This window comes from Leptonychotes weddellii, chromosome 2 (assembly GCF_054177405.1).
Source record: "Leptonychotes weddellii isolate Sample4059 chromosome 2, ASM5417740v2, whole genome shotgun sequence".
In the NCBI taxonomy this organism is placed as follows: domain Eukaryota; kingdom Metazoa; phylum Chordata; class Mammalia; order Carnivora; family Phocidae; genus Leptonychotes; species Leptonychotes weddellii.
The window spans coordinates 87,741,274-87,758,904 of NC_138370.1; the positions used below are offsets into that span (position 1 = coordinate 87,741,274).

The 17,631-nt window shown below is 36.9% G+C and overlaps 1 long non-coding RNA gene across 2 annotated transcripts in view; it reads right to left on the reverse strand.

Moving 5' to 3' along the window:
* Positions 1–281: 281 nt before the first annotated feature.
* The window catches only part of LOC145720127 (uncharacterized), a 19,640-nt gene continuing 2,290 nt past the window's right edge, over positions 282–17,631 (reverse strand). The window contains exons 2-4 of one of the 2 annotated variants that reach the window (XR_014142887.1): positions 8,873–9,055; positions 2,178–2,334; positions 282–619 (exon numbers count right to left, since the gene is read on the reverse strand). This is a non-coding gene — a long non-coding RNA (uncharacterized LOC145720127). The remainder of the gene's footprint in view (positions 620–2,177; positions 2,335–8,872; positions 9,056–17,631) is intronic. The other variant, XR_014142886.1, reaches the window with a different exon arrangement.

Genomic DNA, 17,631 nt, shown 5'->3' on the forward strand with positions numbered 1-17,631 from the left:
GAGATCATCATCAACAGTGTCATCATTTTTTTTTACAAAATCAACCTTCTACAATACTTTTCAAAGTGAGCTTAGGGGAAGTTCTCACAAAATCAAATTTACTGACAGCCAATATTAAAGCCTGGTGATGGGTATTAAGGAGGGCACGTTCTGTATGGAGCACTGGGTGTTATACACAAACAATGAATCATGGAACACTACATCAAAAACTAATGATGTAATGTATGGTGATTAACATAACAAAAAAAAAGAAAAGAAAAAAGAAAAGAAAATCAATTAGCTAAAGGTACATTCATTTAAAGCCAATTGGCTAAATAATTCATTTCTCCCTAAACAGTAATATAAAGTGAGTATAGGATAGAGTGAAGATACAGAAGAGGGGGAGGCAAGTCCAGACGTTAGGGCAGACGCAAGGGTTGGGTGGGGGAGGAGAAGCAGCAAAGTCGGAGGGGTGGGGAGAGTTGGGGAGAGGAGTAGGGAAACCACAACAAATAGAAAATCTTGAGGAAAACAGTCCTTAATACTTCAGCAAATTAGCTTTTGGCAACAGGTTTTCATTGATTTCTGGTGACTTCCTTTTCATCAGCTGGAGCCCCTCAGGGTCTCTGCTCCAAGTAGCCTACAGTGAAGGTAAGGAGAGAAAACATACATCAAGGTAAATAACTGTATGAACTAATATATACTGAATGCTAAATGAGGCCAATGGGTAATTAAAACCACAGAATTCAGAAAGGGTAGGATTAAAGTTAGGTGATTTTCTTTAGTTTATCTTTTAGATTTTGTGACTCATGTGGGTGAAAATGTTTTCCTCTTTTTATTTCAGAGCAAAATTTGTGGCTCATTATCAGGTGGTATATTGAACTTTATGGCAGATGTTTTATGTATATAAACTTTATCCCTGCCTCCATTTTATACTGTGGTCTTTGTTTTCTCTTGCTCTGGTTTTTCTTACATAAAGCCTAGTTAAGTTATTTTCATGTTTTGGAACCAGAAAAGTATGACTCAAATTCTGATGCTGCCATTTATTAGTTGAATGACCTCAGATAAATTATCTAAGTGTTCTGAGTTTGGTCACTTGTAAAAGTTTAACCTAATGTAATTTTGTGAGAATGTATATACTTAGCACATAGCACCATAGGTTTAGGTTAATCTGAGACCCCTAGTGGTGCTTTTCTTAGTCAGGACTTTTGTCTTCGAGATTCAGCTAAAGGAGCAGATGGAAGACAGGGGGTGATAACTGTCCCCACTTTCAAAAATTAACTGCTGGAGGTCTCAATGAGAGCATACAACTCCTCACTGGGGAATTTCCGGAAATTTGAAGGGGTAATTTTTGCTGTCAAAGGGGGTAGGAGTGTTGCTGCTGACAGTTAGTGAGAGGACTTGGGGATGCTTGACATCCTGCAGTGCATAGGACAGTCCCCCACAGCGAATTGTCCCACTTCCCCCACAAACCTCCAATATTCCATCGGTGAAAAACCTCTTTATAATATATTCTCTAAACCCAGAACTTAACTCCATTGCACATGTAAACACCCAAAACTTCTAGCACCATTTTAACAAAGCCTGATTTTGCAGGAATGGAAATACTGAGTAAAGAAAGGGAAGATGGCACGTTGCCTTGTTTGGAAATTAACCAAAAGTTGTTCACAGTTTTGGAAAACTACACAGGAAGCCTCCCAACGAAAATCGCAAATGTGCTCAAAGGGCATCTGGTTCTGCCTGTCTTATAGGGCACTATTATCACATCAATTATAGGACCCTTTGGAGCTTTGTGCCTTTCGCCTACTTGTGTCTTCTGGCCACAACACGCAAGAGAAGGAAGCAAGACATGAATGTTGCAGAGTTGGAAAGGCAGTAGGAAGAACAAGTCATCCTTCTTCCTCGCTGAAGTCTCCAAGCCACAGGACAAAATTGACACTGAAATTATTGTATTGACTGTTAAGAGTCTAAAACTGAACTTCTGCATTGGATTGGACTAGGAAGTTTTAAAGCCTGAAAACAAGTTGTAGTTACTAGAAAGAGGCATAACTGAAAACTATGGGGACTGTCTAAGGTGATTTCAAGGGCAATGTCCGACAATGAAGATGTCTAAAATGCAGTCAATTCCTGACTGTTCTCACTTCGAGATAAACCCATTCAGTTGACCAGTTGGTAAGTGATCTAAACCTTATTATCACTTACCCGTATCAGGGTCATGCTCTAAACAAGTGAGCTTGCAGATGCTGTAAGCAAGACTCTTCTGGCAACATTGTGTGAGACACACTCTAGCCTTCAGGTGCTGGAGCATGCCGGTCTCCTTCCAGTCTCTTTTCCACAGCATGCAGGGGAAGTTCTCTAAAATCAAGTCAAAGAAAAATTGAACTTTTAGGGACTCTTAATTAGATAACCAATAAGGAGATAGAACTTGGGGGGTTTGAATAAAACTGGACCAAGGTAAATGCTATTCCTTTAGAAATCCCTTTCTCTCCCCAAAACTTCTGCTCTTTCAGAGAACTACACTATGTTGCTGGGTTGGTCCTTGGAAGACCAAGAGGGGACTGAGATGAGATCAGGGAAAAGGAGCCATGGAATGAGTAACCAGGTCCTGTTTCCATGCTCACATGTCATGGAGGCGAAATCATTAGGATTGGCATGAAAATAGTGATTTTTAGGATTGGCATGAAAATAGTGATTTGGGATCCACACCAGCTGGTAATCAAGCAAGGTTGTTTGTTTAGTGTATACTCTAACCATGTACTTTTCAAGAAGCTGGTATATTTGTAGGCAGCAGGATAAAGATTTGAAAGTTAAGACCCTGCCAAATCCTTTCTCTAGATCATGACAACCAACTAACCCCAGAGCAGCCCATTCTAATAGTTTCGTTCTGTAACCTATAAGAACTTCAAACATTTTCTCCCCAAGGGAAATTGGTTTCTAGCATTATTTAATTATGATTTTTAATAATTTGGGTGAGTAATTTGACATTTCAACTATAGAACTGGGTTTAAGAAATACTCATAACAAGAGATAAAAGAATCTCATTTTCTGCTACCTAGGGAATGCTACATGTTTGCATACTTATTAAGTAGCAAGTTTTTTGTTCTTATGCAAATTATAGTGAATGTATTTTGGGGAAATTTTAATTCTTATAAATTTTGTTAAGTTTAAGAAGCAAAAGTGTTTACATGTTAAAATTCTATGAGTTATTTTTAGATTATTGACAATTATAATTGTTGTTATCTGAAGAACTAATTCCTAAGAAAGCTTCTTTAGACTTGAAAACTCCCAAGTATAAGTTATGGTCTATATTGATTTTCATCTGTGTTCAAATGGCATTCCCCCTGACTTTTCCTAAGGCTTCAATACCAATTTTTTCCTTTCTGTATCCGAGCCTGGGGAGTATCAGAGAATAAAACAGGAAGAAAAGGAATGATATTAATTAATCACTCATAGTCAGTCATGGAGCTAAGTGTTTACTTGTGGAGAAATCGTGTTTTGCATTTTAGAATCTCTTCCTAATGAGAATCCTGAGGACAAACTTCTTAGCCTTTTTGTTGGTACTGGATGTCCTCGTGAGCATTGATCTTTTAGATAACTGATGGAGCTGATCATGCTTTCCTTTCTGTTTTTTTTTTCCCCCACAGCAAAAATTAAAGCCAAAATTGAATTCTCTGTTTTGCAAATATTTAGAATTTCATGGAGTACATTTGCAGATTAGCCTTATTTCTGGCTCTAATATATGTTACTACCTTCTTATCACTTTACATCAGTTCTAATTTATATTATCTTTTTGCTTTGTATATCTCTTTATAAGATGATCTAAATCCTTATATTCTGGAAAAAGAAGGCATCAGGCATTCATACATGTAAAGCTCACAGATTACGCCTAGCGATATATGTTATATACAGCTACTTATTCATCAATTGCAGGCATTATTCAGGGAGATAAAGCCCAGAGGGAAAGACATTTATTCTGTTGCCCTGGAATACTTCTAGGGCTCTAAAGCAATGGAGAATAGGTTACAGGTACCCTCGCTTTCTAAATAAAGCTGCAAGACATATTTCTATGGACCCACTCAGAGGTGGCTAACTTAGTCCTCTGCATGTTCACCCTGACATTTAGTTCTTTGGGAGAATTCAAGGAAGAGATTACACAGGGGTGGAGAACACTTAGATTTTTCTTCCCACCCCTGCCTTAAGCCTATGGGGACTTCCCAAAGAAGAATCATCTAAATTCTCGAAATTTGAGAACCATCTCTATTCAGGCAAGGAATGAGTGCAGTGAAAGCACTCTTAAGAGAAAAGCAATGGGTGTTCCCTAGGGCTAGGAAACGTGAACATAGAACTGGTCCCTTCTTCTATCTGAAGAACTCTGAAGTCAGGAGGCTGGTGGGAATAGCTTATAATGTCAAGGCAAGGAGACAGGGAAGTAATGAGAGCAGCTCCACTTAGAGAAAAATTTCTGGCAAGCATGTGGAGGAGTAAAAGAACCATGACAGACTATGGACTCTGAGAAACAAACTGAGGGTTCTAGAGGGGAAGGCAGTGGGGGGATGGGTTAGCCTGGTGATGGGTATTAAAGAGGGCACATTCTGCATGGAGCACTGGGTGTTATACGCAAATAATGAATCATGGAACACTACATCAAAAATTAATGATGTACTGTATGGTGATTAACATAATAATAAAAAAATATTATTAAAAAAAAAAGAATGTGGAGTTTTCCATTGGCCAAGTAGGTACCATCAAAAGTAGCTAAACTCAAGTTTCTTAAAACTGTTCCACTCAGTGGTGATCTCCTGCAAGGGGAGAATTACTCCAGTGATAAACCACTAGAGATGGGAGCTTAGGAGGGGTCATCTGGGTCAGTCAGGGAGTTTATTACCTATGTCAAGAAAGTGCAGTTCAGAGGCTCCCATGGAGCCCACATATATGCCTAGGAAATGCCAATATTTGATTACCTGCATCATTGGAGGACATGAAATCCAGTCTGTACAAATCAGCACCAGTTAAATTTAAAAACTTTGGCCCTTTTTCCTTTTTTTAATTGAACTATAATTGATACACAACATTATTAGTAGAACATAATGATTGGATGTTTGTATATATGCAAAACGATCACCACAATAAGTCTAGTTAAACTCCCTTCACCATACATGTTTATAAAATTTATTTTTTTTATGATGAGAACTTTTAAGATTTATTCTCTCAGGAACTTTCAAATATGCAATGCAGTATTACTAACTACAGTCTCCATACTGTACATTTATTATCATAACTTATTTAAATTTTAACTGGAAGTTTATACCTTTTGACCCCCCTCATACCCTTTGCCCACACACAATCCCTGCCTCTGGTAATTACCAATCTGTTCTCTGTATCTATAAACTTGGTTTTATTACATTTTTTTAAATTTTATTTTATTATGGGCTAAACCATCCCCCCACCCCCCTCCCCTCTAGAACCCTCAGTTTGTTTCTCAGAGTCCATAGTCTCTCATGGTTTCATCGCTTTTTTGTTTATTTTTAAATTCCCCATACAAGTGAGATCATGCAGTATTTGTCTTAATCTGTCTGACTTATTTCACTTGGCATAATGCCCTCAAGTTTCATCCATGTCATCACAAATGGCAATATTTCATTATTAATGGTTGAATAATATTCCATTGTATGCATGTAATATTTTATATATATAGAATCTTTATCTACTCATCCATGATAAACACAGGTTGTTTCCATATCCGGGCTATTGTAAATAATGCTGCAATGAACATGAGGGTGCATATATCTTTTTAAGTGAGTATTTTCCTTTTCTTCAGATAAATAACCAAAAGTGGAACTGCTGGATCACGATAATTCTAGTTTTAATTTTTTGAGCAACATTTATACTGTTTTCCTTTATGGCTGCACCAATTTACATTCCCTATAGTGCACAAGAGTTCCTTTTTCCTCCACATGGTGGGTGTTGAATCATCCTTGCATCTCTGAAATAAATCCCACTTGATCATGGAGAATGATCCTTTAAATGTATTGTTCAATTTGGTTTGCTAATATTTGTCAAGAATTTCTGCATCTATTTTCATCAGAGATACTGGTCTGTAGTTTTGTGGTATCTTTGGCTTTCTCTTTGTCTTTAATTTTCTGTAATTTGAATATGATATGCCTATGTGTAGTTTGTTTTTGTTTGGTATTTACCCTGTTTGATGTTCTCAGAGCTTCCTGGATCTATGGCTTGGTGTCTGACATTAATCTTGGAAAATTCTTGGCCATTATTGCTTTAAATATCTCTTCTGTTTTTTTCTGTTTTCTCCTTTTGTATTCCATTTATACATATGTTATACCTTTTGAAATTTTCCACAGTTCTTGAATGTTCTGGATTTTGTTTTTTGTTTTCATTCTTTTTTCTCTGTATTTCAGTTTGGAAGTTTCAACTGACATATCTTAAACCTCACTGATTCTTCCTTTGGCCATGTGCTGGTCTGCTGATGAGCCCATCAAATGTATTCTTTATTTCTATTACAGTTTTTTTTTTCCCTAGCACTTCTTTAATTCTTTCTTAAAGTTTCCATCTTTTTGCTCACATTAACCATATGTTCTTGCATGTTGTCTATGTTTTCCATTAGAGCCCTTAACATATTAATAATTAATTATTTTAAGTCCCCTGTGTTATATCTGTGTCTGGTTCTGAAGATTGCTTTGTTTCTTGAAACTGTTTCTTTTTGTCATTTAGCATATCTTGCTATTTTTCCTGAAAACCAGACATGATGAGTAGGGTAATAACTGATTTAAAGGCCTTTATTGTGTGGTTTCATGTTAATATGGCTAAAAATTGAGCTATGTTTATTGTTTTTTTGGAGCTGTAGACATCAGAAACTTTAAATTCCTCTAGTGTTCTCGTTTTTGTACCCCTGTTGTCTTTGGGCATTCCTAGAAATTCTTTCTTAGAATCTGAGACTTGAAGCTCTTTTAGCTATAATCCACTGTTATTATTCTGGAGTCTTGTTGCTGTGATGGTAAGGTATTAAAAGGGAAAGCATTCTATAATCTTATGATTAAATCTCAGTCTGTTAGTGAGCCAGTGCCCCAGGCTATGACCTTTACAAGTGTTCCTTAGATTTTCTTTTTTTTTCCTTTTTAGGTGAGACAGGATGGCTGGAGGGGACTGAAGTTAGTTATTGTTCTTTTTTTTTTAACATTTTTTTTATTTTATTATGTTATGTTAATCACCATACATTACATCATTAGTTTTTGATGTAGTGTTCCATGATTCATTGTTTGTGTATAACACCCAGTGCTCCATTCAGTATGTGCCCTCTATAATGCCCATCACCAGGCTAACCCATTCCCCCCGCCTCCCCACTAGAACCCTCAGTTTGTTTCTCAGAGTCCATAGTCTCTCATGGTTCGTCTCCCCCTCTGATTTCCTCCCCTTCATTTTTCCCTTCCTACTATCTTCTTCTTCTTCTTTTTTTTTTTTAACATAGAATGTATTATTTGTTTCAGAGGTACAGGTCTGTGATTCAACAGTCTTACACAATTCACAGCACTCACCATAGCACATAATCTCCCCAATGTCTATCATCCAACCACCCCATCCCTCCCAAGTTAGTTACTGCTCTTGGGCCTGGTGGGATGGGGCTTTGGTAAAGCATTTTCACCTGAATAGTAGCTCTTTCATATGGAGAATGCTCTGAGCATGTTACTTTCCCATTCCCTCTGTCAGATCCTTAATGGGATCTTTCCTGACTCTTCACTGTGAAGACTTGATGGGGTTTCTGAAGGAAAAACCCACGATAATCACAGGAGTGATATCTCATCACATTCATGGAGTCCACCCATACTCAAAGGGAAGGGAACTGTACAAGGGAAAGACTTATTGAGGATAATATTATCCTATCACAGTGACATTTTGCCAAGCTAAATTGATAGCAAGAATTCTAGCTTAATTGAAGTGCACAATGAACGGCCCATCTTACTATCACTCCACAGGAGTAGTAGCCAGAAACCCTTGAGTTATAAGTAAATTGTCTTTCTGAGTATCAATTTTTGCTTCAGTAACCATTCTTAACCTAACACAGTTGTTGCAAGCATTTGTATCTCTAGCTTTTATTACAGTAACAACTACATATTACTTGCAAACGGTAATTGTATCTAAATTATCACAGTAGCTTTGAATTTCTCTGTGTCAGAATGACCTCAAACACTGACAGCAGGAGAGAAAATTGGGGGTTCTTTAAAGCACAAGGAGTGATGGATGAGTTCACATTGTAAATGGAAAAACCTGTACATATATAGTAATGGTTTCAAAAGCAGTCTATAATAGTGAGGCGATGGAATTGACCTTCAGCTTCCTTCTAACAAAACCAGTGTCCTCTTCCAGGTGCCAAGTACATTTGATGGGTCAAGGAATCAAAGCTATTATTAGAAAAGAGAAAATTACTTTTCCAACTGATAGAAAGTTATATTCTTTATAGAAACAGATTATCTGAAAGAATAATCGGGAAATGGTAGCAAGAAGATTCCTAATAAATTATGTAATTAGGAGTAGAGAGTGGGTGAGAGAAGCTAGTTTAACAAACTACTAAAATACATAAAGGTAAAAACTGTAGTATTAGCAACACAATTGGAGATAGAGTTTCAAACTGATAGCTAAGCCCTAAAACAGATTTTTTTTTTTTTTTTAAGGGAGTTAAAAGATATCTGTCGGGAAAAGAAGAGTAACTTGTCAATTGGTATAGCTGACCAGCTATCTGGAAGAAAAAGCTATTATGTCCTCTCCTTATGCAATGTACCAATATAAATTACAACTTTAGTTTGTTACTACTGTGTAATAATAACAGAGGCAATAATCATTACCATTCGGGAGACAGCCCTCAAACGTCTGAGAGTGTTACCTGATTGATTGTTAACATCCATCGGTCCATGTTCCTCAGGTAGGTGGTAGTAACCTATCGAAAGTCCTGGGCTTTGTTCCTTTCTTCCTCTTTGCTGCAGACCAATGCAAGGCTGGATAAGTTCTTCTACTCTGGAGGCTATTTCTTTCAGGGGTGGTGGGAAGTATATATTCCAAGGTGAGTCTTGCAGAGAGAACAAAAGTGTCATTTGACTTCCACTCCAAGCCATATCCACCAACAGAGCTTTATCAGTAGTAAAAGTTTTATTTTTATTTCATCTGCCTGACTTCTACAATTTTCTTCTAACTGCTACTAAACTTGGGCTGGGTAAAGCGCTATTATATTACACCTCTCAAAGACCAACAACTGTTTGCTGAAACAAATTATGTTTGAGTTACTTATGTTATTCATTCCTTTTTATTAATTTTAGTAACAAATGTTAGTAACCCCATTTTATAGAAGAAAATGTTGAAGTTGAAGGGCTTTAAATAATTCTAAAGATCACATAAGTAATGTAAAAAAATAAAAAAGAAACAAAATTAGGTGAACATAGAAACCATTATTATCAAATCTCTGAAGGGAGTAAGTTGTCTGAGTTTAAAAGCAGTAGAAATATGTACACTTTCACCATTCTTATTCAACTTAGTCCTGAATGTTCTAGTGACTACAATTAGGTCAGAAAAAGAGACGAAAGGCATACAATGTGGAAAAGGAAAAAATAAAGCTTTCCTTATTTACAGATGACATTATTGCATTATTGTCTAAAACACAATCTCAGGGAATCCACCAAAAAAAAAAAAAAAAAAAAGAAAAAGAAAGAAAGAAAATCCTAGAACTAATAAGTGAATTCAGCAAGATCACGGAATACAAGATCAACATACAAAAATCAATCATACATCTATACATGAGCAATTACACATGTTGAAACCAAAATTAGAAATGCAATACCATTTAAAATTACTCCAAAAAATGAAATGCTTAGGTGAACTCTTTAAAGGACATTTCAGGGGGCACCTGGGTGGTTCACTCAGTTAAGCGTCTACCTTCGGCTCAGGTCATGATATTGGAGGTCCTGGGATAGAGTGCTGCATTGGACTTTTTGCTGAGTGGGGAGTCTGTTTGTCCCTCTCCACCTGTGCTCTCTCTCTTGCTCTTCTCTCTCTCAAGTAAATAAATGAAATCTTTTTAAAAATGTATAAAAAGCAGCACCTGGGTGGCTCAGTCATTAAGCATCTGCCTTCGGCTCAGGTCATGGTACCAGGGTCCTGGGATCTAGTCCCACATCAGGCTCTCTACTCGGCAGGAAGCCTGCTTCTCCCTCTCCCACTCCCCCTGCTTGTGTTCCCTCTCTTGCTGTGTCTCTCTGTCAAGTAAATAAAATCTTTAAAAAATATATTAAGAAAGGACATTTTAGGATCCATATGATGAAAATTACAAATGACTTGTGAAAAAAAATTAAAGCAAACCTAGATAAGATTGACCTATTCCATTCATGGACTGGCAGATTCAACATAATAAAGGTATAAATTCATCCAAATTGATCTATAGGTTCAATGCAATTACTATTAAAATCCCAGCAAGCTTTTTTTGTAAACATAGACAAGCTTATTCTAAAATTTATATGAATAGGCACAGACCTTAGAATAGCTAAGACAACCTTGAAAAAGAATAAGGTGGGACAAGGCTTGCTATTAGTTTGTGGCTATAGTAATCAAGGCAGTGTGGTATTAGTAGAGGAATAGACACTTAAAACAGTGGAACAGAGTAGGGAACCTAGAAATAGACCCATACAAAAATGCTCAAATAATTTTTGACAAAGGTACAAAAATAATCCAGTGGAGGAAGGGTAACTTTTCAATAAATCCTGGTAGAACAATCGAAAATTAATAAGCAAAAATTTGAACTTCAACCCAAACCTCACATCTTATACAAAAATTAACTCAAAATGACTTGTCGACTTAAATGTAAACATAAAACCATAAAATGTTCATAATGTGTATTATGTTTTACAATGTTTATTAAAATTTTTTATAAAAAACAATGAGAATCTTTTTCAGGATCTAGGGCTAGGCAAAGAGTTCTTAGGACTGACACCAAAGCACAATGCATAACAGGAAAAATTGATAAGCTGAACTTCATCGAAGTTAAAAATTTCTTCTTTGGAAAACACCAAGTGAGGAAGATGTAAAAATAAAGCTACAGACAGGGAGAAAATATTTTCAAACCACGTATCTGATAAAGGATTAGTATTTAGCTTGGTGATGGGTATTAAGGAGGGCACGTATTGCATGGAGCACTGGGTGTTATACGCAAACAATGAATCATGGAACACTACATCAAAAACTATGATGTAATGTATGGTGACTAACATAATAAAAAAATTATAAAAGAAAGAAAGAAAATAGACAAAAGACATGAAGAGAAATTTCATCAAAGAAAATATACAGATGGCAAATGAAAAGATGTTCAACATAATTAGCCATTGGAGAAATGCAAATTAAAAATACAATGAGATATCATTACCCGTCTGTCACAATTCCTGAAATAAAAAAAATAGTGACAACACCAAATGCAAAAGACAATGCAGAGAACCTGAATCAGTCCTGCGTTGCTGGTAGGAATGTATAAAGGCACAGTCACTCTGGAAAACAACTTGGCATTTCAAATAGAACTAAATATGCACGCCTCTTAGGATGGCTACTATTAAAGAAGAAAAAACCAGAAAACAGCAAGTGCTTGTGAGGATATGGAGAAATTGGAACTTTGTGGGAATGTAAAATGGTGACCAACAGTATGGTGGTTCCTCAAAAAATTAAACACTGAATTATCATATGATCCAGAAATTTCATTTCTGGGTATATATACCCAGATTTCAAAAGAATTGAAATCCAGAACTTAAAGAGATATTTGTACACCACATTCAGAGCAAGAGTATTCACAAGAGCCAAGATGTGGAGGCAACGCAAGCATCCATCTATGGATGAATGGATAAATAAAACAATAGGTACATAGGGGCGCCTGGGTGGCTCAGTTGGCTAAGCGGCTGCCTTCGGCTCAGGTCATGATCCTGGAGTCCCGGGATCGAGTCCCGCATCGGGCTCCCTGCTCGGCGGGGAGTCTGCTTCTCCCTCTGACCCTCCTCCCTCTCATGCTCTTTGTCTCTCATTCTCTCTGTCTCAAATAAATAAAAATTAAAAAAAAATCTTTAAAAAAACAATATGTACATATAATGATATACTATTCCGCCTTAAAAGGAATGGAATTCTGACACATATTACAACATGGATAAACCTTGAAAACATGCTAAATTAAATATGCCAAATACAAAAGAAAAAATATTTTATGATTCCATTTATAGGAGGTGTCTAGAATGGTCAATTTATAGACAGAATGTAGAATAGTGGTTATATAGTGGGCTGGGGAGGAGGGGTCATGGGGAGTTACTGTTTAATGGGTAATGAGTTTTAGTTTTGGATGAGGAAAATGCTCTGGAGATTGTAAATGGGGACACAACAATGTGAACATACTTAACGCCACTGAATTGTACATTTAAAAATGTTTAAAATGCAAGTGTCATGTTATGTATCTTTTACCACACACATACATACAAACTAAGTTAAACATGGAACTACCATATGACCCAATAACTACACTCTTGGATATTTATCTTAAAGAAATAAGAAGTTGTATTTAAACAAAATGCTCTATACACATGTTCATAGCCACTGTATTTGTGATAGTCAAAACCTGTCATCAGCCCAGATACCTCTACATGGGTGATTGGCTAAACTGCAGCACATACTTACCATGGACTACCACTCAGCAATAAAAAGGAATTGACCACTGAAACAGAACCACTTGGAAGGATCTTTAGGGAAGTTTGCTGAACAAAAGATAGCCACTTCCAAAAGGTTACATGCTCTATGTTTCAATTTATACAGCATTTTTTTTAAAGATTTTGTTTATTAGAGAGAGAGCACAAGCAGAGGGGAGGGGCGGAGGGAGACAGAGAAGCAGACTCCCTACTGAGCAGGGAGCTCCACGTGGGGCTTGATCCCAGGACCCTGGAATCATGACCTGAGCTGAAGGCAGACACTTAACCAACTGAGCCACCCAGGCACCCCCATTTATACAGTATTTTTGAGAATATTTTAGAAATTAGAAAAACAGATTTGTGGTTTTCAGAGGTTAGTGATAGGGAAAGAGGGGAGGTAGAAGGCATGTGGACATGGTTATAAAAGGGGAACACAAGGGGGTTTTGAGGTGATGGAACTGTTCTGTATTTTGACTGGACACAGGTGCCTACACATGTGAGAAAATTATGTAGAAGTAAATACACACACTTCATACCCACAAATGAGTAAAAATAAAACTGGGAAATCTGAATAAAACCAATGCATTGTATTAGTATCAATAACATGGTTGCAATATTATACTATTTTTTTGCAAAAAAAAATTTGTTTTATTTTGCTCATTTGTTACCATTGGGGAGAAACCTTGCTAAAAGGTTCCTGGGATCTCTGTGTATTATTTCTTACATCTGCATGTGAATCTACAGATATATCAATAAAATTTGAATAAAAAAGAAAGCAAGAAATGGCATTACACACAAAAAAGATCCAATGAATAAGAGTATATAAATGTTTAAAAATCTGTGAATTAAAAAAAATAATTTCAATAGCAAATATTATAACAAAAGGTTAATATGTATGGTATATAATGAACCTATACACAGGAAACCTCTGATAGGCAAATGAAGAAAGGACGCGAATAAAAAATTCACCTTAGTAATAGTGGTCTGACTGTATTGTCTGTGGACCCCTGGAAGTCCCCAAGGCACTCTATGTTGACATTGTTCAAAAGTCATGTTGGGTAAACTGTTGGTGTCTGAGCATGAAGCAAGGCAACGGCCCCAAAGTCGTATCACTGCATTTCCCACTGCCATGTACTCATAGTAAAACAGAACGAAACAAAATGAAGCAAAACAAAAAGGCCAATTTTACTGAAGAATGTCCTTGATGAAGCAGCAAAAGTTATGTTATGGATTTTATTAAATCTTAATCCTTTAGGACACATATTATTAATTTTCTGTGTGAAAAAGTGGGAAGTATGAGCAAAGCATTTCTGGTGAGTACCAAAGTACAATAGCATTTCGAGAAAGCACTTTGTCATTGTTTAAATTGCAAGCTGAACTAGCCATTTTTTTTCATGAAACATTTTTACTTGAAAGAAATGACAGGCAAATTATCACTATTCAGACTTAGGTATTTGGCAGACATTTTTTCGAAATTGAAGGAAGTGAGCCTGTCACTTGCCAATGATAAAACCTTAGCTTTCAAGTGAAAATTAGAATCTTGGAAAATATGTAACTGCCATTGTGAACTTGATATCTTTCTAGTTCTTCAAGATTTTTCTGATGATATTGGTGGTAACATTAACAAGTTTGAGTTTTGATGTTTTATAATGAAATATGATAACATTTGGAAGATTTGCATTACTCAGTGAACTAATATTTTTTAAATAGCTAAGGCAGGATATTTTAAAATCATGCATGGGTAAAAAAAATCTATTCAAAGGCTAGAAACACCAATGGATTTTAATGAAAAGAACACTAAAGTTTCATTGATACGGTTTCATATTATTTTTTTAAAGTAATCCTTAAGAAACAACCACTTGTTGAGTTCTGATGTATCATTGAAAAAGAACAGCTAGGACTTCTAGTACTATGTTGAAGAATAGTGACGAGTGGGCATCCTTGTATTGTTCCTGATCTTTTTTTTTTTTTTTTTAGATTTTGTTTATTTATTTGACAGAGATAGTGAGAGAGGGAACACAAGCAGGGGGAGTGGGAGAGGGAGAAGTAGGCTTCCAGCTGAGCCGGGAGCCCGATGTGGGGCTTGATCCCAGGACCCTGGGATCATGACCTGAGCTGAAGGCAGACGCTTAACGACTGAGCCACCCAGGCACCCGTATTGTTCCTGATCTTAAGGGAAAGGCTTTCAGCTTTTCCGCATTGAGGATGATATTCGCTGTGGGTTTTCCACAGATGGATTTTATGCAATTGAGGAATGTTCCCTCTATCCCTATACTCTGAAGAGTTTTAATCAGGAAAGGATGCTGTATTTTGTCAAATGCTTTTTCTGCATCAATTGAGAGGACCATATGGTTCTTCTCCCTCCTCTTATTAATGTGTTCTATCACATTGATTGGTTTGCTAATGTTGAATCACCCTTGCATCCCAGGGATAAATCCCACTTGGTCGTGGTGGATGATCCTTTTATTTTATTTTATTTATTTTTATTTTTTTGAAGATTTTATTTATTTTTCAACAGAGAGAGAGGAAACACAAGTGGGGGTGGTGGGAGAAGGAGAAGCAGGCTTCCCTTGAAGCAGGGAACCCAATGCGGGGCTCCATCCCACGACCCTAGGATCATGACCTGAGCCGAAGGCAGGTGCTTAATGACTGAGCCACCCAGGCACCCTGGATGATCCTTTTAGTGTACTGTTGGATCCTATTAGCTAGGATTTTGTTGAGAATTTTGGAATCCATATTCATCAGGGATATTGGTCTGAAATTCTCCTTTTTGATGGGGTCTTTGCCTGGTTTGGGGATCAAGGTAATGCTGGCCTCATAGAATGAGTCTGGAAGTTTTCCTTCTGTTCTTATTTTTTGAAATAGCTTCATGAGAGTAGGTATTATTTCTTCTTTGAATGTTTGGTAGAATTCTGCAGGAAATCCATCAGGCCCTGGAATCTTGTTTTTGGGAGGTTTTTGATCACTGCTTCAATCTTGTTACTGGGTATTGGCCTATTCAGGTTGTCAATTTCTTCCCGTTTCAGGCTTGGTAGTTTATAGGTTTCTAGAAAGGCATCCATTTCTTCCAGGTTGCTTAATTTATTGGCATATAGTTGTTGATATTTCTAATAATTGTTTCTATTTCCTTGGTGTTAGTCGTGGTCTCTCCCCTTTCATTCATAATTTTATTAATTTGGGTCCTTTCTCTTTTCTTTTGGATAAGTCTGGCCAGTGGTTTATCGATCTTATTAATTCTTTCAAAAAACAAGCTTCTAGTTTCGTTGATCTGATCTACTGTGTTTCTGGTTTATAATTCATTGATCTCTGCTCTAATCTGAATTATTTCTCTTCTAATGCATGGCTTAGGCACTGTTTGTTGCTTTTTCTCCAGTTCTTTAAGGTGTAAAGCTAGTTGGTGAATTTGGGAATTTTCTATTTTTCTGAGTGAGGCTTAGATGGCTATGTATTTCCCCCTTAAGACCACCTTTGCAGTATTCCATAGGTTTTGGACCGATGTGTTTTCATTCTCATTGGTTTCCATGAATTGTTTAAGTTCTTCTTTGATTTCCTCATTGACCCAAACATTCTTAAGCAGAGTGGGCTTTAGCTTCCAAGTGTTTGAATTTCTTCCAAACTTTTTCTTGTGATTGAGTTCCAGTTTTAAAGCATTATGGTCTAAGAATATGCAGGGAATAAAACTGTGATCACCAAGACAGCATGGTACTGGCACAAAAACATACATATAGACCAATGGAACAGAATAGAGAGCCCGGATATGGACCCTCAACTCTATGGTCAAATAATCTTTGATAAAGCAGTAAAAACTAGGCAATGGAAAAAAGACAGTCTTTTCAATAAATGGTGCTGGGAAAATTGGGCAGCTATATACAGAAGAATGAAACTTGACCATTCTCTAACCCCATACACAAAGATAAACTCAAAATGGATGAAAGACCTCAATGTGAGACAAGAATCCATCAAAATCCTTGAGGAGAACATAGGCAGTAACCTCTTCAACATTGGCCATAGCAACTTCTTTCAAGATATATCTCCAAAGGCAAGTGAAACAAAAATGAAAATGAACTTCTGGAACTTCATTGAGATAAGAAGCTTCTGCACAGCAAAGGAAACAGTCAACAAAACAAAGAGGCAACCCACGGAACGGGAGAAGATATTTGCAAATGACACTACAAAGGGCTGGTATCCAAGATCTATAAAGAACTTCTCAAACTCAACACCCAAAAACAAATAATCAAGTCAAAAAATGGGCAGAAGACATGAACAGATGCTCCTCAAAAGAAGACATACAAATGGCTAACAGACACATAAAAAAATGTTCATCATCATTAGCCATCAGGGAAATTAAAATCAAAACCACATTGAGATACCACCTTACACCAGTTAGAATGGCAAAAATTGACAAGGCAAGAAACAGCAAATGTTGGCGATGTTGTGGAGAAAGGGGAACTCTCTTACATGGTTGGTGGGAATGAAAGTTGGTACAGCCACTTTGGAAAACAGTTCAGAGGTTCCTCAAAAAATTAAAAATAGAGCTACCCTATGACCCAGCAATTGCACTCCTGGGTATTTACCCCAAAGACACAGATGTAGTGAAAAGAAGGGCCATATGCACACCAGTATTCTAGCAGCAATGTCCTCAATAGCCAAACTGTGGAAAGAGCTGAGATGCCCTTCAACAGATGAATGGATAAAGAAGATGTGGTCCATTATATACAATGGAATATTACTCAGCCATCAGAAAGGATGAATACTCAACTTTTACATCAACATGGATGGGACTGGAGGAGATTATGCTAAGTGAAATAAGTCAAGCAGAGAAAGTCAATTATCATATGGTTTCACTTATTTGTGGAACATAAGGAATAGCATGGAGGACATTAGGAGAAGGAAGGGAAAAATGAAGGGGGGGAAATTGGAGGGGGAGATGAACCATGAGAGACCA